General features: G+C 46.0%; 1 protein-coding gene across 2 annotated transcripts in view; it reads left to right on the top strand.

Moving 5' to 3' along the window:
- Positions 1 to 21032, top strand: part of SLC24A3 (solute carrier family 24 member 3) — a 220803-nt gene that overhangs the window by 9535 nt on the left and 190236 nt on the right. For both annotated transcript variants that reach the window (XM_026060212.1, XM_026060213.1), the window contains exon 2: positions 4527 to 4664. The gene's annotated coding sequence lies outside the window, so the exon portion shown is untranslated. The remainder of the gene's footprint in view (positions 1 to 4526; positions 4665 to 21032) is intronic.

Genomic DNA, 21032 nt, shown 5'->3' on the forward strand with positions numbered 1-21032 from the left:
GTGGCTGTGCTGCGAAGCTTCAAGTCAGCATAAGTTTTGCCTTAGGACAGCTGGATGAAGGATTGCGAGATTTGGTCTGCAATGGGAAGCCTGAAGCCCGTGCAGCGAAAGATTTGCTCTCCGAGAATATCTGTGGTTGTTGCATCTACCTTTGTGCAGCTGTTGTGGAGATGAGATTGCATAGTATTTTCTGATACTCTCTAAATCAGAATATACGTGTGTTTTTTCCCTCTGAGGTGGCCGAGCCCCTTTGGCAGCAGCCGCGGGTGTTGTGGCACCCTGATGCCCGGGCTGGCCGCCCGGGTCCAGCGTTGGTGGCTCACCGTTCGTGCAGCCCTCACCGTCGTGGGATGCTGCAACCGAGGTGATGTCCCTGACGCCGGCTGCCCCAGCACCCTGCTTTGTTGCTGCTGTTGGGTGGGTGGTTTTGTTTTGTTTTGGCTTGTTTTTTGGGGGGGAGAGGGGTTGGTCGCCTCATGCCAGCGCCTAACACGGGGTGGGATGCTGCTAGGTCAAAGTGGTGGCACCCCACATCCCACGTTCAAGGGGACGGCCGGTACGTAGGCACCTGTGCGCGAAGGGTTAAACCACGGCTGACAGTTCCTCTTTCACTGAATCTGCCAAAACACGAATCCAAGTTTCTGAGCTGCTTTTTGCAAAGGCCGATAAGAGAGCAGCCAGTGCCCGTAGGGCAGGCGTCAAGCTGCTCCCCGCTGCGCTTCGGGGAGGCCTGTCTCAGCAAGCGGGGAAGTGCAGACCCCCATGTTTGGGCCTTGGCAGCGAGAGCTGGCGTTTTAATTGCCGTAAAATGTCCGTGTTTGCAAGGTTAAAATCTCGATGTGTCCCTGTTTTCCCAGGGACATCCTTAGAAGGCCCGACCTTTGAAGAAAGCATTTCATTTAATCTTTAACTTTTATTTCCTATTGCTCTGTTGAGCCAGGTACAGTTTGGAGTAGAGACACCTAAAGCAGGATTCGGTCAGTGGGTTGTAAGTTCTGCTGTGGGATGGCTTCCCTCCCTTAAAGCTGGAGCTATAGGAGAAGAGCTTAAAGTAAGATAAATCAAAGTCATCTCATCAACTTCAGCTGCGGACAGATTCTGCTCTTTACGCTCATTTGTGTGAATGCCAAATGTGACTCCGTTACAAACGCTTTTTTTGCCAAATTAAGCTTTCCTCCCTTACAAAGCCATCTTGAAAGTATGGGGGTTGTTTTTGTTTTGTTTTGTTTTTCATCCCTCTTTTGGAAATGTTTGCAGTCTGAGACAGAAAGCTGTTTTGCGTTGGGAGGAAACGGGAGAGCTTTCTGCAGGAACTTGGGGGAAGCAGCAGTCCTAGAAAGAGCTCGTGGCTTTTCCCTCGTGCCTTGCCTCCGCGTAACGGAGCACAACCAAGCATCAGCGGCTTAGGGGAAAGCCTCGCTGCTTTGAAAACAAGCTTGTATGTGGAACTGAAACTGCTTAGCTCAGGTTACCGAAGTGTGTTTATTATTAAGGAAGATGTTTGATGCTGCACTGTTGCATGGGCTCTTTTTGAGAAACACAGCCCACCTCGACTGGTGGTGTTTGTATGTGTTTAACTTTAGGCTCAAGCTCTTACCCTTGCTCGCAGACAAAACAAACAGCAAACAAGCGTTCTCTGAAGTGGGGAATGGTGCAAAGCGCCTGAAGCTTAAAATGATGATGTTTAATTTACCAAGTTAAACACTTTTTGCTTAGAAAGCGGAGCGCTTAAGGCTGTGCAGTTGTGATTCTCCCCCGAAAGACGCATGTGCGCTGGCTCCTGCCTGCCTTGGTGGTGTTGGTCCCCGGCATCGCTTCTTGCCCTTGGATGTCCACTTCCAGGCGTAGCAATGCCTCGCTGCTGGTAGCATGACCTGGGAGCTGCCCTGGAGCTGCGTGAGACGTGGAAGTCTGTGCAAGACGGAAGCCTCAGGTTGGCCACTCCGGTCTCAAGGGGATGAGTTGGAAAACCGAACGAAAGGGCTGGGACCTGCAGTACGTCTTTTCCTTTGCCCTGAAGGATCCTCTGAGTCACCGTCCCAAAACTGTGTTCTCTCTTCCGCTGCTCTTTGCTCGCGCTCTGCCTCATAGTGTCTTTCGTGCTGAGCAAACCTGGGAATATTTCGGCTTTAAAGCTGGCTAACGCTTCAAATACTGCGTTCAGACTCCTGCCGCGGCAGTGACCCTCAGCGCTGTAAAGTCCACGCGTAGAATCGTGCCTGTAATGGCTTTTTGACAGACAAAATGGCATGTTCTTCCCAGCGGGCAGGACCGCCAGGCTTTGCAGCAACCTGAAGGCGTGCGGGGGAAAGGCCACGGGCGTTATCGGCGATACGCACTTGAGGAGTAACTTGAGTAGCAAAGTCCTTGTGAGAGAGGCTGTGTTTTGCTTGGCAGGAATAAGATGGATGGGTGGGTGGAAATCTCGCACGAATGTTTGTTATCAGATAGGCTCAAGGTCTCTGTGGCAAGAATAGTGGATTTTTGTGCGTGTGCGCCTCCTTGAAGTGGATGCATCAGCTTCCTTTAAAAAAAAAAAAAAAATTCTTTTTTTTTCCCCCTCCCTTGAGAGTTTAAAATTGTATCGGATGCATGGAGCTGACAAATGAACACGTGCTTTCAGCTCATTAGACAGACATGACATGGCCAAGGCTGACCAGCACTGTGCCAAGAATGTCATGGAAAACAGCCAGCTGTTTTTGTTGACATTGCTAAAATAGAATTTCACTTAGCGGCACCAACTCAAAGCCAAGAGGGGGAGTGAAGCAAGGAAAGAGTCACTGCGGAGTAATAAGAGGCAAAGGAAATAACCACGTATTTTATAGGGTTGCTTGCCATATACTCGTACCTGAAACCATCCCGTGCTTTGCAAGCGTGGCGGCAAAACGTAGGTGGAAATACTGAGCTGGAAGCAAACCATGAGTTTGGTTCTTGAAGTTGCTTTAGAACGATTTTGGTTTGATGCGCTGCTCTTGCTGAATGGTTTGGGTATAACGCGTCTTCAAGTTTATTACAGAAAATTAGTTTTGGTAGCCAGTGGGTCAACTTTTTGGTGGGTTTCTTGCCCAGCTATCAATGTCTACATTCACTTCTCAATACAATACTTCAATTCTTTGTGGCTTCTTCCTCTGTAGCAAAATCCTGGTGCTAGCTGCCCATATCCTTTGCTAGAGTTGGAAATGTCTCTCCAGTCGTCTTTTTATTACTCTTTGCTACTTCCCTGCTTTCCAGGTGATAAGTTTTGTTCCACTGGGTTAATGGCTTAGGAATAGGGTTTTTCTTTAGTGTTCTTGGGGGCAATTGTGTGTGGCACTGAAATTTGTTTGATACAGCAATGCAGTGGTTTTGCAATCAGCTCTGGGTCTTGCTAGCAACAGAATTGGCAAGAAAAAACAGAACGGTTGATGCTTGAAAAACATGAAATCAGTAAAGGCACAGACATATAATATTAGAAGGGTTTTGCATGCAAGGGCATGATAGAGTGAGCTCAACCCCCCCGCTTTAAAATGATTAACACCAGCTGTGGTGAGATTTTATCCTTTTTGGGGTTTTACATGAAGTACATCTCCCTGATGTTTATAGACACTTGCTGACTTGAAGTAGGGAAGACTACTTAATTGACTTGGAGTCATGCTTTGGCCAGTATGCTGTGATCTCTGTGGCTTCAGAGAGATTGTGTCGGATGGGAATAATGATACAGCAGGGCTTAAGAACCATTTTGAGAATGAATGCATCTTTATGCTCTGTGACCAGACTTTCTGAGCAGAACCTGAAGGAAGATAGATATTTCATGTTTGTAAGTGACTACCTCATAATGCATCAAAAAAGCTGGTCTCTGCCCCACAGGGAGTAGCTTCAAGAGCCTTTCCACCAATGTCAGTAGACAACGCGTTGGGCACAAGGTATTGAAGTAGATCCCTATGGAGCAGTTTGGTGAAAATAGCTGTTCAAATGTACGAAAACTTAATTTGAAAATGGTGGTTGCTCCTACATCTAAGTCCTCTCTCTGATGCCCTCTCCCTACTTCTGTTTCTTGATATGATGTGAGTCACTGAGTTCTGCCATTGCAGTCACGAGAAACCATATACTTCATTGGGGCAGAGCTTTCCTAACGCATGCATAGCATTTTATTGATTCACAGAGCTGCCTACCTATGTTCTGTGTGTCAAATCACTGTTTCATTTTTGCAAAAACAGTGAGTGGTACTCCCATTTTAACCTGATTGAAGCTTACAACTTCTTGCAAAAACATTAGATGCACTGCTAGTACAAACCTTTTTAAAAAAAGACGGGTTGCAAAGGAACGATTCTGACTCTTGATGCTGTTGGGACTAACTGGGATGTGGAGCTAATGGCAGCCTACCTTTTACAGTGGGATTAGAAACACTATCATTTCTAAAATGAAGGGACTCTTGGTTTTCCATTGCTTTGAAATGCAGCTGTTCTGGCTGCTTCAAGCATTCAGGAACAGAATCACAAGTTGCTTTTCCTGTGCAGTCTCATGTATCTACTGCTCTTTTCCTCTAGGTTATGATGCCCTGAGCTATTCTGTGGAAAATAATGACAAATGGAGTGGGAGAGGGCTACTGCAAGCAAATGAGGAGAACACGACTGAAGTCCCAGAGGATGGGGGGCAGCCGTACATCAGAAATTGCACTGAACCAGGTAGGAATGAAAGTCGTCTCCTGCTTCTCAGGCTTATAGTTGACTTTCTTACCTCCAAATATCTGTACTGGTATCACCTTCACTGCCAAAACCACTTTACTTACATATTTTTACATCCATAAACATGCTCGCTGTGTTTTCCTTATATGACTGCATGGCATGAGTATTCCGGACTCCCTCTGCAGCTCGGGTTAAGAGGAGGGCTGGCTGTCAACTGGAGCCCAAGACAATGTTTAACAAAGGCTAATAGGCAGATTTTAAGACTTGGGTAAAAAGCTCAGTGCAGAGATCCTACGTGGAGCGCCTTCCGTGTTTATTGCATAAACGTTGTGTTCAGTTCTTGCTGCGGAACGTACGCAATGAAGACGCTTGTTAATAGGATTATTTGTGACATTAGTGGGTAGTCATATACTTAATACAAGTAGTTCCATCAGCCGTGGACCCGAAAAAGCCTATTTTTCTATAGTTTGAAGTTCCACAGCCGAGTTCCTGGGTTGATTTGCTGATGCGAAATAGAGCTCAGTTTGCAATGCAGCTTTTTCCTCAGGGAGGGACCTTTGCAGAGTCTTTCTCCTCTCCTTGACTCTGTTTCTTATGAAACTCACAGAAACTTAATGTCACTGAAACTCTGCTGCTCTGTTCCATTTGATTGAAGCCGCTTGACATATCCAGAAGCCTTTGGAGGAGCTGGACCCAAGCATATACCAACTGTATTTATATGCTTCATACAGCCCCCTTCCCTCAGGGATCCGACTGCAGCCAAATTTAAGATTGATCGGGGTGGGGCAGGGGGGAGAATATTCAGCTGTAGGAAATGTGCTTTTTGAACTTGCCTTTTCTGGGGTATTTGGAGCTTTTGTTAGCTTCTTTTACTTTTTCTGAAAGCATCCCCCTTTATTTGGGGGGGCAATTTCCTTTTCCTGTAATTGAAAGAACCAGTTTCTTGCAACCCTGTTCCAAAAAAGCTCTCCCTGGATGCTAGAAAAAAGAACAAAGTGGGGATTCTTTTCAGTTTTCATCCAATTGATTGTATGTAGCATTTGTTTTTACCTAAATGGAAGTCATTAGAATAAATCACTATTAATGGAGAAACTTCATAAGCTGCTGGGTCCTTTGTTTTTTCATCTTCATAGAAAAACTTGGATGTCATTTTGTCAAAATTCAGGGAGGGGAGGGGAATGGTGTTTATTCTTTCTTCATGAGATTATATAGGTTATGTGCCCCAAGACAAATTCTAACAAATAAAGTCCTTGCTGCATTTCTCAGCCTTTAATTTTTCCTCCACTGTAATCCTTAATAACGCTTCTGGACAGATGGATGATATATTCTCTTTTCAACAGCAAAAATTAGGACAAAAATTCTTCTTATTCTGTTCTTTGCTTGCTTGCATTTCTCCCATACAGATGCAGTCTTATAGCCTCACATCAGTATCTATAATAATCCTTTCCCCCGCTTGTCTCACTGCATCAACATCTGCTATCTCACCATCCTCAGCTATTTCTACTGCCATCACCAAATAAAATTGCCTATATGAAATGTGTGGGGTTTTATTCGTGGTGCGTTTTTCCCCTTTTCCAGAAGATAAAACAACAATAATAAGGTGTATTGTGTAGTGTCCAGGAGAGAGAAAGTAGAAATACCTCGGTGAATTACTGTCGTTTCTGTGAAGGGTCAGGAAATCACCAGAGAACACATTCTGGTAATGACAGAACTTATTAGAGGTCTTGTAGAAAAGAAAGCAAAAGTAACAAAGTTCAGGCAGAGTGTGTTGTTTCACTGATTTCATTAGGAGCAGTAGCAGAGTACAAATGTAAGTCATTAAAGCTTTTCTGGATGGCGATCAGAAACATTTGAATTGTATTGCTTTAAAATGCGGGATGCGGGACCCTGTTGAAGCATCTGGGATGACTTCAATAAGCTGTAGGCCATACACAGAATATATCAAGTTCTGCTTTTTCAACAAATGAAATCAGTAAAAGAGTAAAAAAGAGCTGATGGAAGTGATGGTGTAGATAGTGTTGAAATGTGTTCTTGTTCTGAAAGTGTTTTTGTGCTGTATATGGTAATACAACATACAGAAGTAAAGCGTTCTCGATTGTGCTTTGAGAAGAGTTTCAAAGTTTTTTCCATTTTCCCTCTGATTCAGAAAGATGCCAAGTTTCTGAATACTGCAGAAAATGGGAAACCTATCATGAGCCTGTACAGCTTCTTAATGTCTTTCTCTCTCCCGATGCCACGGAGTGAAACACCCCTTCAGGAAATTGAAATGAGACCTGATGGTGGAACTGGGCTGCTGAAATCAATCTAGCTGTAGTCTAACATGCAACTTTAATCACCGCCCAAATAGAGTTGAACAAGTGCGCCAATAATTTGCAGGTTGAGACCGAAAGCCTCAGAAAGACAGCGCAGACAGGATCTCTGCTTTAAGCTGCCAGATCATGTCCAAAGCAAGCACGTGGAGGCAAGAAAGGGGAATTTTACCTTGCGCCACACATTTTGGATCGTTACTTGCAATAAAGCAAGGTGCAACATTTCTGACAAAAATCCTGTTTTTAAACTAACGGTGCTTCTAGCTAAAAGCTTAATTTTATTGATTTGTTTTACTGATTGACTGATGCATAGTTGGTTGAATGGAAGAGAGGAGAGAAGGAAGTGTGTTTTGGGTTGCTCTTACTGCTCTAAATACATCTCTATCAGTGCTCAAGCCGGTTTGGAGCTGCTTTTAAAAAAAATAAAATGAAATCACCTCTTTGCCATTAGAAGATGCCGATTCAATGGAATCAAAAGTTTAAAAAGAAACTTGGTTGGCTGACTTGGTTTCTTGGGTTGCTGCCAGCCTGGGCTGCCCAGGTAACTCCCTTGCAAAGAGATGGCTCCTTGGGGAGCCGGGGCTGCCTGCCCCTCTTGAGATTTGGGAGTGGGACTCCCAAATCTCTCCTCTCCCTTCCCTCCACATCCTTGCTCCTCCAAAATCTTTTGCATGTTGGTAGAAAATCTTTCTTTTTTTTTTTGGTTAGTTTACCTCCTTCAGCACAGTTTCCAACAGCAGCTTTCATGTTTAAAAGTATATAGAGGAATAGGGTGGTTTAAATCAATGTATGACTTTGACACTTATAATTCTGTCCCTGTTAAACAAAGCTGATTGAAGACTTGATTCAACACCCTTTGAAGGCAACAAAGTCCTTCTTAGACCTGAGTTAATGTAATAGCCGAGAAGCACAAAAACTCACAGAGCTTGTCTGTCTTTGCCTTCTCTAAGGGCTTGTCTCTACTGAGCTGCTCAGGGAATTTGAGGCAATTTGGCTAAAGTTTGTGGGGTTGCTGAGCATAATTCAGCCTGTGGTGGATGACCTAACCCTCAGGTATCTGCTGTTATTTGGGAATCAGCATAGCTTAGTCGTCCTTAGCATCCACACGGGACTTTCACTTRTATACGTTTGGCCTTCAGGTGATTCTCCTTCCCTTTGGTGGTTGTCCGAAGCGCGGGGAGGTGGGGGTGACGCTGCCTAAAAAGACCACTTTTTTTCTTTTTTAATTCTTTCTTGCATATTTCCAAAATTAAGCTGTACTAGCATCAATAGCTACGCAAAAGTGAGAAAGTTCAGAAGGGCAGTTTCACCTTGTCTGTTGAAATGTTAATTGAAAAAGATAAGATGCCAATGCCTTGGCTTTTGTATTTTTTTGGCAGTAAACACATCCTTACATGCTAAAGGAAGGATTTTTTTTTAACTGCATGTGTGTTCAGGCTCATTTGAAAAACACTGCATTTTCCAACTGCTATTTTTATTTTCTAATGATTTATACAGTAAGATATCTAATAGCATTTTATTATCAGAACTGCTCCAAATAGTTTTTTTGCTTATTTTTCATTTGAAACATAAATCGTAGAGGTATTAAAGGGGTGAAATTGGCAGAATCCAGCCTTAAGACCTTTTTTCGTAGGGTTTTTTGACTTCCTCTTGTACTTTTTCACTCTGTGAAGCTGTTGTGATTGGAATGATAGCACGGTCTTTTTGACCAGTTACCCTTCCCTGTTAYGCAGCCCTGATTGACAGGACCGGTGAGGCGTTATCAGCCCAACGGGGTGGCAGTTGGAAATCTTGCCCTGGTTAGTCCTGGGGGATTGCTGTTTCCAAAGTGGGGAAAGCAAATACGAGGCACTGGAACACTTCCTTTCAAAAATCTGTTGAACATGGCTCATGCAACGCCGACCTGGTAACCTTCTCTGCTAGCACCGTGCATACTTTGTCAGTACGTACAGAGCTGGTTCGCTGTCGTGCACAGCGCTTGGTTAGGGGCCAACTCTTTGAGCGACCGCCTCTAGAAGCTGTTGCAAGCTAGTACTTGACTATGGATGATGCGGAAAAAATGTGCACTCCCAAAAAAGCAGGAAAAACGGCAAGGCGTGGCAAACAGATGAGGTGAAACGGTAGCCTCCAAAGAAGAYCCYGGTTTTTGGCAAGTCTGCTAGTTTRTTTTAGCTACATGTTGCTGGGGSATCGAAGAATGAGCAAGAATGCTTGAAATGCCGATTTAAGCCTTGCTGCTCTGAGTCCTGTTAGACAGAARTAAGAAGTTGAGTAATATTCGTTGTTTGCTCAGCCCCAACGCTGTTGTAATATTTGACTGGTTAAGTGCTTGTGGAAGCAGAACAACAACAACAACAGAAAAAAACCCTACTTCCTTTTCTAAAGGTCTTCTGGTCTCTTGTTGTCTTCTGCTCCCTTGTTTTCCAATCCTGTAGTCAAACCTGCTTAGCTCTGCCCTCTTGGCTGGCTCTTCATGGGAATATCTGACTGTGCTGTCCTGCAGCAGGTGTTCTCCTGGTCTCTGCTACCTTCTTCTTGTATCTTGACCTTGTATCTACGTGAAGGTGTGTGGAATGAGGTCTGGCCAAAAAACCGGGCAAAGCTTATTCTACAGAAAAGCGGTATTGTTTAACCAAAGCAGTTGTGATTTTGGGTTAGGTTTGACAAACAGTTTTAGCTAATAAAAAAGAAATGGTGAGGAAGGAGAAATATCCTTGTCGCTTCAGGCAAAGTATCGCTTTAACACCCAGTCCTGTTTGGCAATATGACTCACTTATGGGAAGCCAAGGAAAAGGCTTCAGCTGATTGAATCTCGAGCKTTGGGTCAGGTCCATGTGCTGCCATGTTTTGAGCTAGAATTGCACTAGAGAAATTCTGAGGAACTTGCTGTTAACCCACGCTTAATTGATCAGCTGTTAKGAATGGAAACCAGACCTCTGTTCCAGCAGCAGCAGGATCTGGACCTAACGTGGCCTACATTTGCCCAGGTAAAAGATGAACATCCTGCAGGCTTAATCCTCCCCRAAAAGGAGGCTGCCGTGAGCAAAAGCAGGTTACTTCTATTACTTGTATMAAGAACTTCAGCTTTCAAGGCCACTTACAACATTGCAGCAGAGATTTTTCTGCATCTGGAGTTTGCATAAGAGATGATAGGCCAGGGAAACTGCTAGRTAGGGACTTTCTAATTAACAGGAGACGATAGCAGAGGATCAGGAGGATGCAGCTAAGCAGAGATTTTATACTTCAGACTAATGAATAATTTGAAAAGTGAGCTTTATTTTTTAAAATAAGTAGAAACCTCTACTCAGAGGATCAAATCCAACTGTGATGTGGAAAGGAGAAAAGGGTTAAGCAACAGTATAGTTTCTCCTATGTCATACGGCTCGTATATCGGGTCACTAGACAGGCACAAATGCAGGTGGACACCTGTGCATGAGGTCTCCTGGAGTCTGTGGTTTTACGAGGTCACGTGCTTGGAAAGGAGCTGCAGTTCTAGGCTGTAGCTGGAGAGCAGATACCTCTTTTACCCCTGCCTCCTGAGACTGCAAAAAATACGCTTTACTCTTGGATCATTGGGTCCTGTTGCAGCAGTTCAGCTTAAAAGTTAATGTTGAGAAATTGGAAAGGGCTCAAGAAGAGAGACAGTAATAATTTAAGGGCAGGAAAAATGCACTTTACAGTAACRCAATTCAAACAGGAGACAGTAGATGTTACTAGAGCACGGTCTCAGTACCTCCACCYGAGGAAGACCTCTGACAGAGAGCATCACACCTGCTGAAACAGGGAGGTTGGTTAAATGTTGAAATGCTTYTGTGGGATATGCTGTGAAAGATGTCAGACAGAATTTCTGGGCAGGAATCCCCAGGTAAGCTGTGTGGCCCATGTCCTCCAGGAAGYGCAGTGAAGAAGACAGCCAGATGAAGCCTTCTGACCTGCAGGTCAAGGTTTTTACTTGAAACTCCTGTAGCACTGGCTGCTGTGGCCTCCTGGCTTTCTGGTCTCAGGGGAGCATAAGTTTAACTTGTGCTCTACCCCCTGTCTTCAGACCATTGGTGGTGCTCTGAGCACAGCCGCCAGRACAGTAATCCGGAAGGTGTCTGCCCCTTGCATCAGCCCATCACTACAGGGTCCAAGTTTCTGGCCTCTGGTGGTACTTTCAAAGGGCTCTGGTGAGTGCACTTGGCGGTGGAGGGGGAAGCTGACCAAGCTACTGGTCCTTGCTGTCTGCTCAACCCTTCTGCTAGAGGTGTGGCACTCCCAACAGACCTGGGGCTTCTGTGTGCCCACGCTGTGGCTTCCCCCATTTCAGAGGCCGTCATCCGAGTTTAGCCTGCCAGCACGAGTAGGTGTTGTCGGGGAGCAGCGAGGGCCAGCTCCTCGCTAAGGGATGGGGAGCCAGGAACCATGCATGGTAACAAGTCCGGCAGGGCAGGGGCCTCACTAGCCTGTGCCCAGCCCTGATGCACCCAAGTAAATGAGCAAGGCAGGACCAGAGATGGTAGTCAGGTCAGGCTCAATCAAGAGTTCAGATCAACAGACGCGTTTGTGGTGATGAGGCAGGTCCAAGGTCATGCCAGGAGGTCAGTCCATGGGTCAGGAGCAACGGAGTCCATAGCAGACACCAGTGTGGCAGCAGGCTGGTGCTCCTACCATGCAGCTTGGGCAAGGTGTGAAGGGCCAGGGCTGAGCCTAACTGGGGCTCCTGGGCAAAGGGTGTGGGTGGAGACTCCAGGTGAGGCTGGTCAGGGCCATTAAGGCCACTAGGCCCTGACAGATGTGTGCTAAGTTGGCCTGAGGATGGATGTGGCTAAATCGTGGACACGTATTCCCTTTGGATGACTCTGCTTTAGGCTTGTAATTCCTGGCAGAGGGTTGAGGTGGCCATCATTAGGTGGGAGTTTTTCTACAGCCTGAGCAAAATTCACCAGAGCCGGTCTGTCCCCATCCTGATGTTAGTCACCTCGTTGACATCAGCGCTAACCTCTTGCCCCTGTAGCAGAGAAAGGCGAGAAGCTTGTAGGCTGCATTTGGATGGGACATAATGTGCCTAGGAGTTTGTACTGGAGGTTCCTTGATTCCTTTCTGTGACATCCCTCKGTGGACAACCAGGAAAATGGGACAAGTTCCCAGAGGCAGCCTGCCCTCTGAGAAGCTGCTAAGGGTGTCCCTCTGAAAAGAGGAGAAAGATCTCTGAGGGAAGGAACCRAGCAGTACCACAGCATGGGAAGATGGCCAAGGTCCAGTCAGCGTGTGTATTGGCCACTTTTTGCCTTTGGCCTGTTGCAAAGACCTCTTGTAGATGGAGCAATCGAGGCTTGCATCAGCAGTCGGAGAAACCAAGCGGAGAGGGGCGTCCRGAGGGTATTACCTAGAGCCAGTAATGCTTTTGTAACGCTGCAAAATGCGTGTAGCAGTGAGAACGTGGTCAAGCGGACAGGAGAGGACAGGTCTCCTTAAATAGCAGAAGCACTCCCTGCTAAGAAAGCCTACCCTCTAGGCTTTGCCCTGCCAGGAAGCCCAGAGCGCTGTTTTCTCACCTGTCAGAAGGAGTCTTGGACGAGCACCCCAAGCCTGCCAGCGAAGGAGCAATTGCTCATGGCAAGCTGAGGTCCCAGTGCCATCCTTGGTTAACTTTGCACTAGACTGACATATGTTTCTACTGACAAGCTGTCGTCATGTTCCTCCCCCAGTGTTACCACTTCCCACGTGCTTTGCCGATGCTCCCACACTGGAAAGGCTGCAAATAAAATAACAGTCCTGCTTGAGTGTGGCATTTTAAAGTCATTATTAGTAATAGCAGGAAATACATGATTACTACAGAAACTAAAATGCTCGGTAAACTCATTTAGACCTTCAGGCAGAGAAGTGTTTGAGTTAAACAGCCAAAGAAGTTTTTATGCAATTATTTCTTGTTTCCTCCTCGTATTTCAAAAGCAACCTTTTTATCCATATTTCTCCAGTGAGTCACAGATTATGATAATGTAATTTGTAGTGCTTGGCTATGAAGTAGGTAACTCTTCTAGCTTGCTTGCTTATGCTTGTTACTGTTTCTTTAGGAGGCTGTTTTTGGTTTGAACCGCAAACCTTAACCCATGAGCACGTTCTAAAAAAAGCCCGAACCAAACCACCTTGTGGGAGTCTGTGCTCTCTGAATTCTTCTCCTTTTAACGCTTGCTCCTTTGTATTTTCCATACCCAGGCAGCAAGGTCGCTGCAACCAGGGTGTCTTTTCTGGTGAGCAGAGTTTGATGAACAAGCTCTGCCTGGTGCGTTATGTGGCCTGAATGTAGAAGGAGAAGAAAACGTGGTCGGTCTGCTGTTGTGCCTCTTTCTCTTTCCGTGGGAGAACAGTTGTGCRCTTGCACTTTGATTCTTGTGCGGGCAGGCTGCTGTTAGTAGTAAGTGCTTTCCTAGTTCATGTATCATCTCTGAAATGTTGTTTCCTGCATATTAAAACAGAGCAGTCCAGTCCTCTTTTTGTTGAATATACCCTCATGTATGGATGTGCTTAAGCCTAGCCCAAGGAGAGTTTTCAGCCAAAACAGCAGCAGCCATCTCCATTCTGAAAAGGAAACGGTCTCTCTGCGCACACCCTTGCGGAGACCCTGGAGAAATCGTAGAAATTAGACATGGGAAAGAGATGCTGAGCATCCTCCTTTCTGCAGAACCAGTAAACCCTTTTAGTGAAGCCTCGGTATTTGGGTGTGAAGGGTGATGGCAAGTCCTGCATCTCTGCAGGTTATCGCGAACTTCCTCCCGGCTGCCTGGTGTTCGTACCCGGAGGGACGCTGCTAGGCTTGGACTCTTTCTCAGCACCCTCTTGCTTTCTGCCTTTGTAAAATGCAAGGAGTGATATGTTTAAAAGCCCGTGTTCTACCTTAATAAGGTAGCCTTGCGGTTGGGAAATGGGAAGACGTTGAAGATGAGCTGCTTGTTTTAGTTTGGAGGGAAGCCGTGCTTAGTCTGAACTCAAGGTGGCCAAGTCCCTGTCTCTCACCCTTCCTCCCTGTCCTTTCCTTCCCATCTCTACCGAGGAAAAAAGGAGGACAGTTTAGTAGTGCTGGTAAATATTTGCTTCCTGGTTTTGCTCCTCTTCTCCCATATTCTTCAGCATTTTTAATAGGAACTTCTACCGTTATTGAGAGCAGACCTTATGGACCTGACAGATGTTTATCGATCTTTTTATGGATCCTGGTAGAAGTCATGTCTCTTGTAGCTACAAGAGACAGGATGAAGTCTGGGTGCTTAGTTCCACACAGTGTGTAGTGCTGGTGCAGTTTGTCTTTYCTAGTCAGTCTTTAACACACTCGTGTAACACAGGCAGCGTTTCCTGTAGCAGGTAGGTCGTAGACCATAACTGCATAGCTTCCTTGGTGGTCAGTAGCCTGCCTGTGTGTCATCTCCTGTTGGATCTGTGCCTTCCTGGGTTTTCTCCCTGGCTGGTGGGGAGTGCAGCAGATGGGGAAGGTGTACAACGATGGGTTTCTGCATGGAGACAACGCTGCTCTCAAAGCCCAGGGGTTTGCTGTCTTTCACAGCATCAAATGTCCGTGGTCTGTCTTACATTGCACGATGGACAGAGAGTCTGAGAGCCGATGGCAGAAGATTAGCTTGTTGTAGAAGTCTTTGTTTTGATGGATAAATGTGTCCTRTTTGTTTTCTCTGTTTCCTCCCGTACAGTCCTAGTTTCCATGATTTGGAGACAGTCTTCCTTCAAGCGTGCCTGTTTGCTGAAGTGGGTGGGTTAAGTTGCCTCTCTCTGAATCTCAGGTACTTGATGACTAAACTTGAACGCTTGTAAACCTGGAAAATAACACACTGGCAATGCTCATTCGTATGGAGTTGAACAAAAGCCCCCCAGCAGTCCAAAGCATTTTTAACTCACTGCCATGTAGTCTAGTTATTTTGCAGTCCTTCAAAACTAAATAAAAAAACTGCCCTGACAAAGACAGGGTGTCCTTATGGAGAACTTGAACAACGGAAAATCAGTCGCTCATGTGGTGGCTTGCCTGCAATCCTGCCGCGTTACTCTTCGGCCCCCACAAACAGCTATGCCATATTCATATAGAAACCCCTACTCCCATTTATTTCACTTATTTCTATACCAGAGCTCAGACCTTTAATGGCCTGAGGACCAAATCCATGCAGGGTCTTTTTTACTTTTACTCRCTGGGTAAAAAGATGCCAAAGTGAGAATAGCCCTCCTTAGACAGAGGTGACTGTGCTTCATGCAAGGACAGTGTCTCTGCCTGGGGTCTGTAGAGTTATTTCTTTTTTGATGTAGTTTAGTCTCCTCTTCTAGCTGATGGSAGTGTGAGAGAAGGTAGCACTGCCTTATTCCTCCATCCTACTCCACCATCAGGCTGCTGGAGAGGTGATCCTGGCAACGGCTGCAAAATACACTTTACCCTTTCATTAAAGGCATGCAGAAGAAATCTTAAATTATGAGAAAATTTCTTGTTAACAACCTGTCTGCTTCTCTGGAAATTTCTAAAAGATATTTTCCTTGGAAATGCTTATGTGCTATTTAAGATCAGTGGTAAGTGCAACTAGCAGAGGAAAAATTATAGCCACTAAGTCCTGGATTGATGTTGTTGAAAGCTACTCCTGTTCTACCTTAGATAACGAACTCGTGGAGTTAGCTGCTGGAAAAATTATGGGCATCACACCAGGCCTTAGCTGCTGTGCAAGTTTGGCTCTCTGGCCAAAGCAGCATTGCAAAACTGGATGGGCCCCGTCTGGCTAACTGGGCACTGGCTAGTCAGAGGATGCTGAAAGGAAGGTAGAAAGGAGGCAGAAACAGGAAAACAGGATGGAAGGAGCCGATGTTAGTCAAATCTTCTGGAGGTGACTTCAGGTGATAGCCCCGCTTTGTTTGATCTGGTAAGGTCAGCCTTTGGGATGAGGAGGACGAAGGTCCTGGAGGGGAATGGTGGCAAATCCYGGGACAAAGCCAGAAGTGGTGAGGAAGATCAGCTGGGAGGCTGGATCTTGTAGCCACCTTTCTGTGAGCTGTTGAGCCGAAAGAAAATGTCATATAATTTCTCTCTACAAAATTATTTCCAGAAAGAAACGGTGACTTCCTCCCATCGCAGCTTTCTAATAAAAGCCATACTTCAATTTTTTTCCCCCACGTATGAAAGCCTTTTCTTCCCTATGCTGTTTTTRGTCCATTGTAACACAATTTTGTCACTCTTCCAGAAGGCTTGAGCCAGTAAAAGCGATTTCAGGTTTTAAATGCTTTTAAAAAACCAAACAAACAAAAACCCCAACCCCCCCYCAGAAAAGCTAGGAAAACATTTCTGGCTTCTTAAAAAATGGAAATAGCCCCATTTTCCACTGACATCAGAGCTGGGTTGTTTGTTTGTTTGTTGATTTCTTTTCAAAACTTTGGCTATTTGAGTTTATAAATGTTTTAGCTTTGAAAAAGTATTTCCTCCCTTAATTCCCTCACTTTTTGCTTAAAAAACAGAGCAAAAAAAGAGCAGCCTTTTCACCTGCCGTTGACACTTCCGTTAGAACGCTCTCGCTACCGTGCGATTACGGTTCAAAGCGAATTTTGCAGCTTCGGCGCCGTTGTGGCCGGTTTGCCTTCTGGGTGCCCCGTAACCCTGCTGTCACGTGGGACGCTCCGAGCGAGAGCAGAGGCGCCGGAGGTCCCCGCCGGCAGGCTGGGGAAGTCGGCTCTTGGGCAGCGGYGGGCTGCTGAGCTCGGGCACGCCGTCTTCGCAGCGGACATCACCGAGCTGCGCGAAGAGTGGTTTGGGCTTTTTTTTTTTTTCCTAGCTGAACCTAAAAGCAAGAGTTTGATCCCTCGTAAGGGGAGTTAATGCTCACCAGGTACTGTCCTGTCCTCTGTGGTTTGAGTGGGTTGCTAAAACTCTGATAACAGCACTCAGTCTCTTAACTCTGCAGCGACTCGGTAAAGGTGAGGCCGGGATGTAGGAATTGGGAATTATTTTTCGTGGAGGGGATGCTGCATTGCATCGCTTGCCAGCAGCGTGGTTATTTGCGCGCGCTCCGTGGGCAGGCGTCTGCTGCTTCTCGTTCTGCGCCTCTGCCCACCCGCGGCTCAGCCGGGCTGAGGGTTCGTCGGTGCCTAACATCGCAACGATCAGATGATTTCCACTTTTGAGTGCTCCAGTGTGCTGTCAAATTCGCTTTTTTTTTTTTTCCCCCGCCTTGGTACTTTGCAAATGAATGTTGTCATGATCATCAGTTGCCTTGCTCTGATATGAGAGTCCTGGGTTTTTTTATGGCTTGGAGTCTGCAGTGCTAAAACCGTATCTCAGTGGCGATTCCCCAAGGAATAGGTTCAAGAGATGTTTTCTCTCGCAGTAACGATGTAGAGCATCGGCTCTCGCGCTCGATGAGCAGTGGGTCACGAATGATGCAGCAGCGCCTTGGGAAGCGTGTGTGTCCCTCCTTCCTCCTCCTCCTCCTCCGAGAAGAGCTTCACCACCGCCAAGCTTGCCTCATCAGAAAACCGCGACGGCGGGGTTAAAAATTCAGAAATAAAAATAAGTAAGAACGTGCTCGTTTCTTCTAGGTTTGTGTGCTTTTAAATATTCAGGATAGAGTTGGGTATCTTCTCTTAAAATCTCTTTTCCTACGATCAGGAAGGAGAGAGATGTTCTCTTTCTGTAACCAAAAACTGCAATTGCCGTGCGCTTACCTGGCCCCAAGAGCTGCCACAGAAACACCGACGCTGGCAGAGCTCCACATCCGGCACCCGTTTTTTTTAACCTACCATAAATTTTAATTGGGCTGTGTGTCCTTATGGTTTATACCCTGAGCACAGGGGAAAATCCGAACCACCTGCTGGGTTTGGAAGAGTTCTTCCTTGATTTGTTAAAATACTGGGAATGATGTGTTTCATCCCTGTTTTCCATGGGCCCGGCATAAACTGCAGGCTGTTGCGCTGTTCATCTGAAAGCAGCAGGTACGCCCCACCTGTAATTTGTGATTTTGTTCATTTTGTGTGTTTGTTTTTTTTCTTTTCCTCTGTTTGGTTTGCTTTGTTTTAGTTTCTGGAGCCRAGCTCAGATGCAGGTGAAACTGGGTCAGCCGAGACACGATGCCTGCGCGATGCCGCTGCTGCGCGCGGGTCTYCCAGCCTGCGTTTCAGATAAGACGGGTCTTGCTGGGCCGGGGGGAGAGCACAGCTTGGGGGGGGGTGGTTTTTTTTTGAGCACAAACGTCCGTGCTAGCCGCTCAGAGAAGCGGACCTATGAAAGTTATAAAAAGCCGCAATTACCGAAAGATAATTTGCAGATGGTGGAAAGTATTCTGTTGCTTGGTTATTCCTGCAGCCGCTCTTTTGGAGGGTATTTTCCACCCGTGTGGGCCTTGGTGCAGGAACGAATACAGCTTCTCAGGCTCCAGAAATTTTCCGCAAGYTTTTGAATGACGCCTTTCTCTTCTCTTGGTGCAGTTAGATTATTTCTTTTTCCTTGTCTTGTGGTGAACTAGAATTGGAATTAATTATTTCTTACGGAGAAAACATTTAATCTTCCCAACAGCTGCTCGGAGTTCGGTTTGCCACCAAATGGGTGGACCGTCCGGGGGCGGTTTCAGGGGAAAGGGATGGTCTCTGATCGTTTCCCATGTCTCTGAAGAAAGATGGGGGTCAAAACTCCATAAGCAAAAGTCACCTTAGTGAGCGCGTTGCTTACGTTGTCATCTGAAAGCAAGAAAAGTTGCCCAGGTGTGGAGAAGCCGATGCAGTCAGGATGCAGAAGAGAASCAATTCTTTCTAAAGCAAAAGTAACAAGACACGGTAAAACCTGGAGARCTTGGAGTTCAAACGTCCAAATCTCCAGGTATAAGCCAGGGTGGGTAGAAGAGGCAAGATTCAGGGCAATCGCGTGTTGCAGAGATCTCTAGTTGTGTGGATGGAGAGGAGACAATTTAGGCAGGAAAAAGCAGTTGAAATTGAGAGCTGCTTAAGAAATGTTTTAGGTGGTCAAAGAACATGATACTGCCCTCAAGAAGGACAGCTTCTGGTAAAAGCCTGGTTAAGTCAGAGAAAGGGAGGAAATAAAACAGACTCTAATGAACAGGGATAAAAGGAAATTAGGTAACAGTTCCTATAAACTGGTAGTCATCAGGTGCTGAGAATCACTAAGTGAAAGCCAAGGGCTCTTAAAGAGCTCACTGAGGAAAACGTGTTTCCTAATGATAGTAATTTGTAACACGTTTGCATTTTGGGGTTTCTCGAGGACTGGAAGTATACTGGTATTGCACTGGGGTCAAAACAGCAGCAAACCAGCAAGGCTATTCAGGTTGCTCATTCACTTCACATCAGTTGCATTACAGAAATGCTGAAACGGGATTCAAATAGTAAAGAATTAAATGAGAGGAGAGATTTAGCACCAGTCAGCATGGTTTCATGGTAAGATACGGCTTTTACCAAAACCAAATCCCAAGTGAAAACACAACACCCCTCTTTTTTTTAATGGACTTATGAGTTTGTTTGATGGAGATAACAGCATACATGTAATGTACTTAGAACTATGTAAGCCTACCGAGTTAGTACTTAATGATATTCTGATTAAAAAAATGAACTGGACTGTACAGTGTCAGTACAGCTCACACGAARTGGTTTATGAGTCGGCTACCTAACAGCTCTCAGTTGTCAATGGGAAAATCATCCGATGGGGCCAATTCTAAGGAGATTTCCAAAGAGATCAGGATTAGGCCTAATATGAACTCGGTATTTCCATCAGCACTTTGGACGTGGACACAAGATCACAGTGGGTAACAGGGAAAAAAAAMCCTCCAGCCTTGAGACAGTGGTAGGCAAGTGGCCTGCAAGAGCCTCGGGAAGGCTGATGCTCTCGTGGGTTTGTGCCAACGTGGTGCACGTCAGTAGAGCTAGCATTGGAGTGACGGTCTTCCTACCACGAGAACTGGCAGTGAAGGGTTTGATGGTCCCAGCTTGACTATGGAAACACTTGCTCTGTAGGAATGGCCCTGACAACCTGGCGGTGCCTCTTGCGCTTGGGTAAGCCGTGCATGCATGTGCACCCGGTGCTCGTTTGCTGCAGTGTCGGAGCAATTATCTTCAAACCGGAATTTGGCATCGTAAGGCTTTTAGCTCTGGAGTTCTGTGACTTGCTTTTGCCGCTTTATTTATAAATACGTTCAGCTGCTCTGAAGCTGAGCAAAGTGCGTGTTTGAATCGACCTCAGCTCTTGCTGTGCTGTGTCCCAAACTCACTGCAGGGTTTGCTTTGTGGGCTGGATTTTGCAGGGCCTTGATTTGTGGGGTTGCAGGACCTTTTTGAAAGGAGAGACGGTCACAACTACTTTCTTTGGGACCTTTTCAGTTATCTAAGGGCACAACAGGCCCAGGTGTCACTGAATTATGTTGGCATGTAGGTGAGCGAGTTCCTTAGAACATCCTCACTTTCGCTGGTCGTGCTGCTGATCTGCACAGTGCTCTGCCACAACCATATTCCTTGATGCATTTACCGGTAGAAACCCCCAGAAATGGGAGGCACAAATGGCTAAGTGTTTCCACGTTTCTACAAACAGAAATGCTTTTCCGACTAGAGCAACACGGGAGGGGGTCAAGTCATGTGCCAAAGCAAGAGGGTTGCTGGGATTTAACTGACAGAAGAGTTGAGGCACTCTATCTAGAATTATCCACTGCTGTCTCCACTAGTCATTCGGGAGAGAAGTAATTTGCCTCCCTACGTGTAAAGAGCTGCAGTTTGTTGCACACCAGGAAACCTGCTTTCTGGAAGACCCTTAGTCTCAGCAGCTGTCCCCACCTGCAAAATCTGTGCATGTTTTTTCCTTTTTCCCCCCTTAGCCCTTTAGCCTTTCTTCCTTTTTCTATTCAGCCCTGATAGTTCATTCCTTTATTTTGCACTTGCAGATCATCTGGAAGAAGGAAAAGGCAGATCCAAACTTTCCACTTAAAATGTGGCAGACTAAACTTTAGGGAAGTGTGGTGGAGAGGGCTTGGCTCCTTGTGTTGAATAAAGTACCAAAACTCTGCATGGAGAGTTCGTTCCAACCAGAATACCAGAAAGCTGGCAGTACTTTTGAGCC

Source organism: Apteryx rowi, unplaced genomic scaffold, assembly GCF_003343035.1.
Source record: "Apteryx rowi isolate R43461 unplaced genomic scaffold, aptRow1 scaffold_167, whole genome shotgun sequence".
Taxonomy (NCBI): domain Eukaryota; kingdom Metazoa; phylum Chordata; class Aves; order Apterygiformes; family Apterygidae; genus Apteryx; species Apteryx rowi.